This window comes from Silene latifolia, chromosome 9 (genome assembly GCF_048544455.1).
Source record: "Silene latifolia isolate original U9 population chromosome 9, ASM4854445v1, whole genome shotgun sequence".
Lineage (NCBI taxonomy): Eukaryota > Viridiplantae > Streptophyta > Magnoliopsida > Caryophyllales > Caryophyllaceae > Silene > Silene latifolia.
Window position 1 is genome coordinate 211567966 of NC_133534.1, and position 10368 is coordinate 211578333.

Sequence of the window (10368 nt, forward strand, 5' to 3'; positions counted from 1 at the left end):
TCGAGTGGTTCTAAGTGCTCGATCGAAATGTGCCTTAAAGGAGTTACTCGATCGAGAGCCTGAAGTGTTCGATCGAGTATCTTTGCTGGAGAAGACCTCGATCGAGTAGTGTGAAAGTACTCGATCGAGTGGTTTGTTAGATTACACGGGTTACCTTAATCCGTGATAGGTTTATTTTAGTTAATTTTCTCTCCCCTATTTAAGGGAGTCGTCATTAGGTTTAAACATATACTTGGACACTTCTAAAACTTTGCTTAATTACGTTCTTTCTCTCTTTTGACTGCTGAAACTTTTCTGCCTCTTTTCTCTCGGATTTGGATTGTTCTCTACGCCGGATTCTAATAGATTGTAATCATTCCTTTGTCCTTAATCTCAATACTCTATTTACTTTAATTTCTTATTCTCTTGTTGTTATTATTGCCTTTGTCTAGTTTATGCTTTATTGTTATTCCTTTATTATGTCTTCTATTAGCATCATCATGACTATTGTTATTGTTGATTACCCTAAGAACATGAGTAGCTAATTTCTCGATGTTAGGATTATGGGATCCATGGTAGAATTGTGATGATGTAGTGAATAGACTAGATAGTTTGCTGCTGAGAATATGTCCCCATAGCAATATAGCTGTAACACCTATTTAGTTGAGTGCACGCTTCTAAATAACATTAATTTGGTTAACTTTGTTCCTGGATTGGAAGATTGGAATAAACAAACCTGCTATGAATAGTAGACTACCCTAATGAGGACAGAAGTGAAGTTAGTGGAATTCTAGGGTGGATAGCAGACCGGAAGGACCTTTCCCATGCCCTTCCCACAGTAGAATGTCTAGGCTATTTGCAACTGAGTCGATAGACTGCCATGGTGAACCGAAATCCTAACATACTCTCTTTTATCTGATCATTTATATCACATCTTCATACTTTACTGCTCTTAGCTTTATCTCTCTTGCCTTTAACCTTCAGTAATTTAGAAAATCAAATACAAAACCCCCTATTTGTGACTTAGATAGATGGACTACAACTAGATATCTTGCCTCCCTGTGGAGATCGACCAAAGTTATCACTAGTTTCCATTAGTATATTTAGGTATTTATTTTTGGTACAGAAACGACCGTATCAAATTTCGTTTGTCTCTTTTCGTCTCAGGGAATTTTTATTCCTTGAGACAATTCTCACTTATTTCTTTCAGTGTTGTGTATGCCTAGGTCTAACATGTCAGAATTAGTTCCTGCTAATCTTGAGCTAGAGAGATCATTTTGGCATAGACTCCGACTGCAAAGAAAGATTCAAAGGGAAGACTTGAGTACTTTTGAACCCGAGCTACAACATTTCCTGTTTCCAGAAGATCCGTCTTGTGAAGAAGACAACTCTATTTCTGTTATCAAGCCAGTAAAGATGCCTAACATTGCGGGTCACTCAGAGCCCAAAGCTTCCTCGATTCCTAAAGGTTTCAAGCTTGCGACCGAGGATGGTAATACTTTCGACATCAAACAGTCATATATTAATCTGGTTGAACGAAATCTATTTCGGTGTGTGGCGGGTAAAGATCCGCGAAAACATATGGAGGTCTTTGCTGACTACTGTTCTACCATTCACGCCACTAAGGGAGTGACCCAGGATAAGATAAAGGAAGTATTGTTTCCTTTTTCTTTGACCGACGGAGCTAGGGAGTGGCTCACTGATCGTGATCGTACTACAGCCGGTATCACCAACTGGCCGGAGACTCTTGCCCTTGCCTTCTATAAAAGGTATTTTCCTCCACAACGTACCAATCAGCTGAGATAAAAAATTACAAGTTTCAAGCAGGCACCGGATGAGAATTTTTATGAAGCTTGGTGTCGTTTCAAGAAGCTGGTGCGGTCTCTTCCTCATCATGGTTTTGATCAGTGGTTTTTATGCAACCAGTTCTACAATGGGTTGTATGATGACCTGTGGACAGCGGGCCGCCCACGGGGGCGCTTGGTGAAGGGGCTCGAAAACAAGCGTTTGCATTTTGTATGGAGTCGCCACCAATTTTTATGGGAAATTGGAACCGTTCGAGTACCTCGTGTCATGTCAAGACACAAAGTAGTGACATGAACACTAAGCAATCGTTACCCTTAGCATTCTATGTCTAGAATGACTCTCGTGGATGCCAATGAACACGGGTGCTCACGGAGATCTGGAGTAAGGGGTGAGGGTACGTATTAGGAAGCTCTTTTGATCGAACACCTAATCCCGCCCGCCTCGATAGCGGCCTCTACTAATGATTAGGGAAGTTATTCGTACTTGATATATCGTCGGCTATATGCATGCAATGCAACATCCATAGATTAATCCTAGCATGTGAGAATTTAGACTATGTCGGTGAACAATTAAGTTAGCACACAATTAATGTCGAAGTTGGATTTTAAATGCTCAATTACATGTGGAAACATACAAACAATAAAAGAAATACAATAATTATGAATAAAAAATAAAGGAAATTACATCGATTACATTGGAATAGGCGATTTATGTCGAAGATACCTTTAAAACGGATAATTTGAGAAAAGAGAATAAAAGAACAAAACACGACAGGTCAGAAGGTGATAATACGAATATTAGTTGATTAATACGTAAACTAATTAAACTAAGTCAAAGCAGAAAAGGAGTTCAGAGACAGAACTCAACCTGGAACAGGCGCAGCAGGCACCGCGCCCTTTGGAAGAGGCGTAGCAGTTGCTGCGTCTGTTCCAAGGGTGAGTTCTGGCTGTGAAGCCGGAACTGCAAACCGTTAATGTTAATTGGTAAATTAATGGATTGATTTGATAATTGACTCGGATGAAAGTTATTTAATGGGTTATTTGCATATGATTGAGGTCATAAAACAGTAAAACATGGATGAGACGGAAATAAACGGATTAATTATGCGAAGGGTCGATGTTAATGAATGATTAATTAAACTAACTAACTAAACGAATTATTAACTAAAACATGATGAATGATGACGGATATGAACAACTAAACAGGTGAAAATATATCAACAAGGAATCCTAGAAACTCAACATGAACGAATTGAATCTCTAAAACTCGAATTGAATTTAATGACGAAAACCCGCAAATATTGATTACTTAGGATTTGAGTCGGATTTATGACGATTAAAACATGTTAATGATGATGGTTAATATACATATGAATTACTAAACTATCATGATGAAGAATTAATGATTTAACAAAACAAAAGAAATAAATTTGATACGAATTACAGAGGACGGAGGAAGAAGAAAAGAAGCAGAGCTCGGCGGCCTCACAAAGAAGCGCAAAGTGCTGCGCTCCTTCGAAGAGGCGCAGCGGTTGCTGCGTCTTTTCTCGACGTCATCTCACCGGAAATCCGCAAAAAGGTTTTAAAGACGGTTTTAGAAATCGGTTTTAAAGAGGTACTTTCGACATAAACCTTACAATTGTTATACAATAATAAAATACAATAAATAAAAGAGAAATTAATACACCCTCAGACTTACATGTTGACAAAACGAGAAGGACTAAGAAGATCGATTAGTGATGCTCGACGCGAATGCAAAGAAAGAGTGCCCTCGAAAGAGGAAAACGATTTAGTAAGTTGATTAATTAGATTGATTGAGTGTAGTGGTCAAATTGGTCGGTCATGCAACGGAGAGGCTGGTACCCGGAAGGATCCGAGCTTACGTGGTCGAATGTTCAAGCACGTAGGCGCCAATTAGTAAGAACGAAGTCTAGAATGCAAAGGGAGAAAAGAAGGGCGGACACTCGCGTGAGAAATATGAGGAACGAAGGCTCCTATTTATACTAATCACGTGAAGGAATAGGGTTTCGGAGACTCTTTGGAAGTGAATCTCGGAAAGATATACAAAAGATACGTAAATCATGCAAAGAAGGGCCTGGGAAGAGGCGCAGCAGCCACTGCGTCTCTTGGAAGAGGCGCAGCACCTGCTGCGTCTGTTCCCAGGAGGTTTCCTCCTGTTTAAGAAAGATTTCCGTGTTTAAGTTATGGTAGGACGAAATTAATTCGATTATCTTTAATATCTTATGTAAAATATTACGGGATATTATTTGCCAAAAGATAAAATTTGAGAAATATGGAATAGAAATATCCGGAACATTCCAGAACATTCTGACTCGGGATTTAACGATTATCGAGAAAATGGAGACGGTTTTTGACCCGGACTCGAATGTACTCTAATTATCGCCAAAACGACCGTATCGGGACGTAGATGACAACTAAGAGGTTGACATTAATATTTGAGCAATCACTTGACGATAATCTTACGAACTGTCACAAATCGTTCCGCGAACCAAACATGCGGCCCAATCATCACCGGGTGGTTTGCGAGAGGTGCAGAAACGAGGTGTCTACAGAGCCCCCACTTTGACTGAGGCTTGGACAAGACGAAAGTCAAAGTATAGCCATCAGGTCAATCGAAGATTACAACCTGACGACTATGGCGACGCGAGGCGGCTCAAGGGGTCTGAACCAAGGACCTATCGTCGGGAACATTTTAGAGTCTGTCGACTATCGGGGAGGGTCGTTTAAAGTCCATTAGACTACGTAAGGAGGCTCGCCAGCCATAAGAAGAGACCATACCTGAGACTTCTTCTCGAGATGCTTTCGGAGGTGCATAGGAGCTAAGGTTTGAGCTTGGGAGCTAAGGGTAAGACCTAAAAGATATATGGGATTGTGCTAGGGTGTGGGACCCTAAAGGAAAGCATTGACGGGAAGGAGGCCAAATATGAGTTTCGACCTAAGGGTAACTAAAGTTTGAGTATAGGAACTTCCGGAGAACGACACCCTGTCGGACTCCGCGGGGAAACACAAAATATTGAAAGCAGCAGGACGTCGGTAGGAACTGCTGGGGGAATCCGCTTGCGTTGGTCTCAAACGAACTCAGGCAAGAAAACTTGAGGTTGAATCTGCTTGCGTTGGTCTCAAGCGAACTCTTGTTGGGGAATATACTGACGACTAGGAACATCTTGATCGTCGGGAGAAGTCTTGCGTGAGCGATCTTGCAAAATACTATGTATTGGCAAAACAAACGAGCAAATCTGCAAAAAATATCGCTGCGCGGGATAAAATGGGTTTGGACAATACGCAAAATCTTGTCGCGTATTTGGATAAAATGCGGGCCGAAACGAAAGAAAATCGTCGAAACAGGCCAAAGGGATATAATAGCATTGAAGAAGAGGCGCACCAAAGATGGGCCCACAAATAACGAACTCATAACGAATTTTTGAAAATTCGTGTGGAGGGAACAAAAGGAAGAGGCGCAGCAAGAGCTGCGTCTCTTGGAAGAGGCGCAGCCTTTCTTTGCGTCTTTTCCCCAATTTGGTCTCGCGTAAAAACGCGAAATCAAGAGGTTTATGTTTCATTATTTCGAAACCCAAATTCTTCAATTTCTCTCTCAAATCTTCACCATTTCCGTCAAGGTTGGATTCAAAAGCTTACCTTAAATATGACTAATCGAGGTATGTGTCTTAATCTTGCATTAATCATCCGTATTTGTCGAATTTTGAGCCGCGAACATTAGGGTTTTCGACCCTTTTGATCGAAAATTTGGGGCTTTTCCCCCAAATGGATTTGTCTTGCCAAATTGATGCTAGGAATGGATAGTAGGTAATGTTAGGAACATAACCATGTATTTGCTTTGAATTTTCATCGAGTTTTGAGCCCTTGAGCGAATTTTGAGACGGTTTCACAGCTAGATCGTAAATTGCTTCGAAAATGGCCTTAGGATTGCCCATTTGTGATGAAATTTGATACTTGGGACCCTTGGATGATGGGTAAACTTTCTACCATATTGGAATTTTGGTTTGTGACGACTTTTTCAGGGCACCTTTCTAGGGCATAATCGCCGTTATAGCGAAATGCTGCCGAATTTTCGACTTGAACCCGGAACTAGGCTTTGACTCGGACTTGACTTGACCCAATTTGTCACATGAGTGATTGAATTGGTGAGAACATGGCCAAGGATGGCCAGAAATGGGGAATTCCCGGGCCTTGAAGGCTCGAAAATTTCTTAACAAAGGCTTGTCGTCATATGATGCGGCCTGGATTTGCTTTAACGTTGCAGGTGACGATGCTTCCACTTCCGGGAGGACTCCCATGGATGTAGACGCTGCTGTTGTTGAGGAGGCTTTGGAGCAGGCTTTCACCGACGCGGTGATGGCCGCTGCAGATGAGGTTCCCGAGGAGGAGGCCGCTGATGAGGAGGAGATTCCGAGACGGGCCCACCTCGGACGAGGGGGTCGTCAGCTGAGAGGAGCTCCCGCGTGGGCTGAGACCTGGGAGAGTAGGCACCTTGTGTGGGCTGCAGAGGGTCATTTGTCCTACAGGACGGTGAAGAGCTTGGTAAATAGGAATTCCCTAACTCATTACCTATCCCTTTCTACTTTCAAATTTACTCAAAACTAAAGATAGCTTTGTTTCGAATCATAATAGGAGGCTGGGAACATCCGGTCGTTCTCGGGGTACACGACGGCGATGGAGCACTACGAGCGGTTGTCGGCGGAGGAGAGAGCCATGATCGAGCGTGGAGCGCTCGGTCCTCTGGTTCAGGTCTGGAGGGATATCGTGAAGAGGAAGTTGCGGGCCAACCTTAGCCTGGTCCGCGCTTTCTTGGATCGATTTTGGGATACGACTTCCACGTTTCACCTGCCTTTTGGTGAGGTGGGAGTCACCTTGGAGGACTACGGCATGATTTTCAGTGCCGTGTGGGATCGAGGAGATGGTGTGGCCGAGAGGCGGCATGAGGGCGGATTCGGCCGAGGCGAGGAGGTTGATCGGTGGAACCGTCGCCGAAGGCTGTTGCGGTGCCGGGTTTGGTACCCAGTACCTACGTTCGAGATTACTTTGCGGGGAAGACCCCGGCATCGGTGGTGATCGATGGGAGGGAGACGGCTCCCCCTCCTTGTACAGCTGAGCAGAGGGCTCGTCTGTGGCTTTGGTGGTTCTTGTCTTTGATTTACCTCGGAGACAAGGGTGAGAGGCTGTCGACGAAGCTTCTCCCCTTTCTTTCTGACCTGAGCTCCCTAGGGCGTTGGGACTGGGTCACTGCTGGTTTTGCCGTCCTCATCCGCTTTATGAGGGCCATGGTTCGTCCGGAGTTGATGGAGAAGGGGACTTCTCCTGGCGCCGTCGGACCTGGGCTACTGTTGGAGGTATGAACCTTCCTTTAGGCCGGAGTCAATTTCTTTCTTTATCGATGACCGACAGATCGTCATTGATTATTATGCTTTGCAGGCGTGGGTGTATTCTTACTTTCCGGGCCTCGCGCCCAAGAGGACGGAGCCGCTGGAGAGGGCCTACCCCGTGGTGAGGGATTGGGTCATGTGCCGGACGAAGAGCAAGCGTTCTTCTCACAATGTCTACCGGCGGGATGTGAACGCTCTTCACCGAGCCAGCGTGAGTATCCTATTTGTATGCACTTATTCTTCTCATACTTTGTTTTAAATTGATCATAGGAATGACCTTTGCCTTTATATTGTCGCAGTGGGTACCCAGACCTTGGGCGGAGTACGCTGGAGCGCCTCCTTTTGTCGCTGAGGTCCTTCGACCTAGGAGCTCGAGTCGGCTGCTGTTGTGGACGTCGATGGGTCCTGTGTGGTATCTGGGCGAGCGGTTAGCTCGTCAGTGTTTTCGGGGCGCGTTGACGGTTCCCGTCGATCCTCCTAGGACGATGTTTAGGGAGCCTTCTGAGGCTGAGAGGGAGGCGGACTTGGCTGGTGCTAGTGGCGACGACCTTCTTCTCCCTGACGAGGATTACTCGGCGTTCCTTTACGGGAGGTTGGCGTATTGGCCGGTAGTGGTGAGTATCTTTTGTTTCTTGTTGGATTTTGATTTTCGAGAATCGCGACGAAAGATCATCGATTAACGAGAGCCATTTGTCTTTGCAGGAGGTTGAGGCGGCGGGCATCGAGCCCCCAGAGTTCCCCGAGACCCTCGAGTACACCGACGCCTCGGGAGGACGACGATCTCCGAGCTGCGTGACTTTGACGTGGCTGTGACGGATGCTGGCCTAGATGACTGGCAGCATCTGATTCGGAGGGTGAGTTCTTATTTTGCATAGTTTTCCGTGTAAGAACACATTTGATTGAACTTGTTCAGTTTACTAAGAATGCTTTTGAAACGCAGGTCGCGCCATCTCGGTTTGTGGCACTATGGAGGGTGGCCAACCGGCTACGAGCTACGGCGATCGAGGCACTCGTCGGCGGTCGAGGTCGTCAGGTATGAACCTCATTTGTTTTTCCTTGATCTTTGGTTTTTTCAGTTTTGTTTGAATTGATTGACATGAGCCAATTTCTTGTTGTCCACAGGCCGACCGTGAGCTGGAGCGAGAGTTGACCCAGTCTCGGGAGGAGACGGCTCGTTTGTCGAGGGAGCTCGAGTTTCGGGACGCCGAGATTGCCATTCTTATGGCGAGGGTTGCCGAGCTGGAGGGTGCCCAGCAGTAGTCTGCGTGGTTTTGTAGACTTGATTTTGAACATTTTTGGATTTGTTCGGGGCGCAAGCCCGGTTGTTGGACTTGTTTGGGGCGAAGCCCCCAGTTGCACATTTGGACCTTGTTTGGGGCGAAGCCCCCAGTTTGCTTGTATATTTGCTTTTTTTGTTGTATATACGACGGCCTGAGTGCCTTTTGCTGCTGGGTTGTGTTATTTGTACCTGCAGGTTAGCTTTTGAACAGGTTTGGTAGACAACGGTTTACACCGTCATGCTGCCGAAATTTACATAGAAAATCGCGTAACACATACATTTTTATATACACATAAGGCCTTTAATTAGTGCAAAATGAGACTCGAAAGGACGTGAAAATGCAAAAATTTTGTCGGAAATGACCGGACGGTAGGGAGGGTTACCCCCGAAAAAAAAAAGAAAAAGAGAAATCTATAAGTTAGAAAATGGAAAAAATAGAAAAATTAAGAAAATGAAGTGACTAAGTGAATGTTGAAAAAAAGAATTAAAATGAAAACTAAATATAAAAGTGTGAGAAGAATGGCGGAAAATGTCGATGTCGCCTCGAAATGCGCGTTTGCGGATTAAGGAAACCTGAAGCATGGTAAATTTCTCGGATTTACCAAAACAAAATCCCGTAGGAATAGGAAATTATTCGTTTATAGAATTAGGAAAGATCCAAACGCGGAAATCACAGAAGTGAGGAGGTGGGGAAGAGCGCGAGCATGAGTCTGCGTCCCTTTGAAGAGGCGCAGCAGGTGTCGCGCCTGTTCCCAAGCAGGTCGGTTCTGACGGATTTTTGGAAACAGCAAATAGTATAAATAGAAGCGTCGACGAAGCTTTAAATCATATAATTCTTCCGTCTCTTCTTCGTCGATTCACACATAAAAACTGCCAATAAATTTTCAAGAGAAAATTATCATCATGAATACCTTAGAGATTCGCTTGAAGGAATGGACTAATGAGTTTTCGAACATTGAGAAACATGACATGGGTGCTTATAACCTTGGGTCTTTGTTGAGTTTGAAACTCATTAAGGTTGTAAAACCGTTCTTGGATGCTTGCCTTGATTATTGGGACCCAAATTATCATGTTTTTGCGTTCCCAGGAGGCGATATTTGTCCTTTTCCGGAGGAAATTGCTGCTATTGGCGGGTGGGACCCCGAACATTTGCCTGCCATCCCTTCTACTGCTCAAGGGTATAAGAGCAAGTTTAGAGATTTGCTTGGACTTACTAGACTTGAGGTAGATCGTCTCGTTACTCCGAAGGGCGTGAGGATGCTAGATTTTATAGACCGATTCATCAACAGGGCCGACCCTACTCTGTCTCTTATGTTGCCGAGGAGGAGAGCCTTTGGCTTCGTTTCTTTGCATGTATATGTCTTTCGGGGACATGTTGATGAAGATCCGAGAGGTGATCCCCGTCTATTGGGTCTTATTGAGCAAATGGAGTCGCAGAGCCCAAAGCTTGTCTATGCTTAGGGAGATTATCTTGGGTTTGGACAATAGGAAATCCAACCGCGATCTTCCATTTTTGGGGAGTCCCGTTATCCTACAGGTAAAAGACACCCTTCTTTCTTTCCTTTTTTTTTTCGTTTTTTTTTTTTTTTTTTTTTTTTTTTTTTTTTTTTTTTTTTTTTTTTTTTTTTTTTTTTTTTTTTCTTTTTTTTTTTTTTTCGTTTTGGTGTCTAATACTGTTTTTTGGTAGGTTTGGCTTATGGAACAGCTCCGATTGCTCGAGCCCCCGGTTCATGCACTTTCCTATCATGCCCGTATGATTTCGATGAGGACACTTTGTACATGGTGGACTTCACCCGGGTCTGCGATTATTGGAAGAACAAGCTGAAGAATGATGATGGCCCGCCGATCGGGTGGGTCGTTCCGTGGTGGCACCTCAAGTCATCCTTTGGAGTGTCTTCTTTGG

The 10368-nt window shown here is 44.4% G+C and overlaps 1 non-coding gene across 1 annotated transcript; it reads right to left on the bottom strand.

The window, feature by feature from the left end:
* Nucleotides 1-1774: 1774 nt before the first annotated feature.
* Nucleotides 1775-1880, bottom strand: LOC141604013 (small nucleolar RNA R71). The gene has a single exon (XR_012525841.1). It is a non-coding gene; the product is annotated as a small nucleolar RNA R71 (small nucleolar RNA).
* Nucleotides 1881-10368: the final 8488 nt, after the last annotated feature.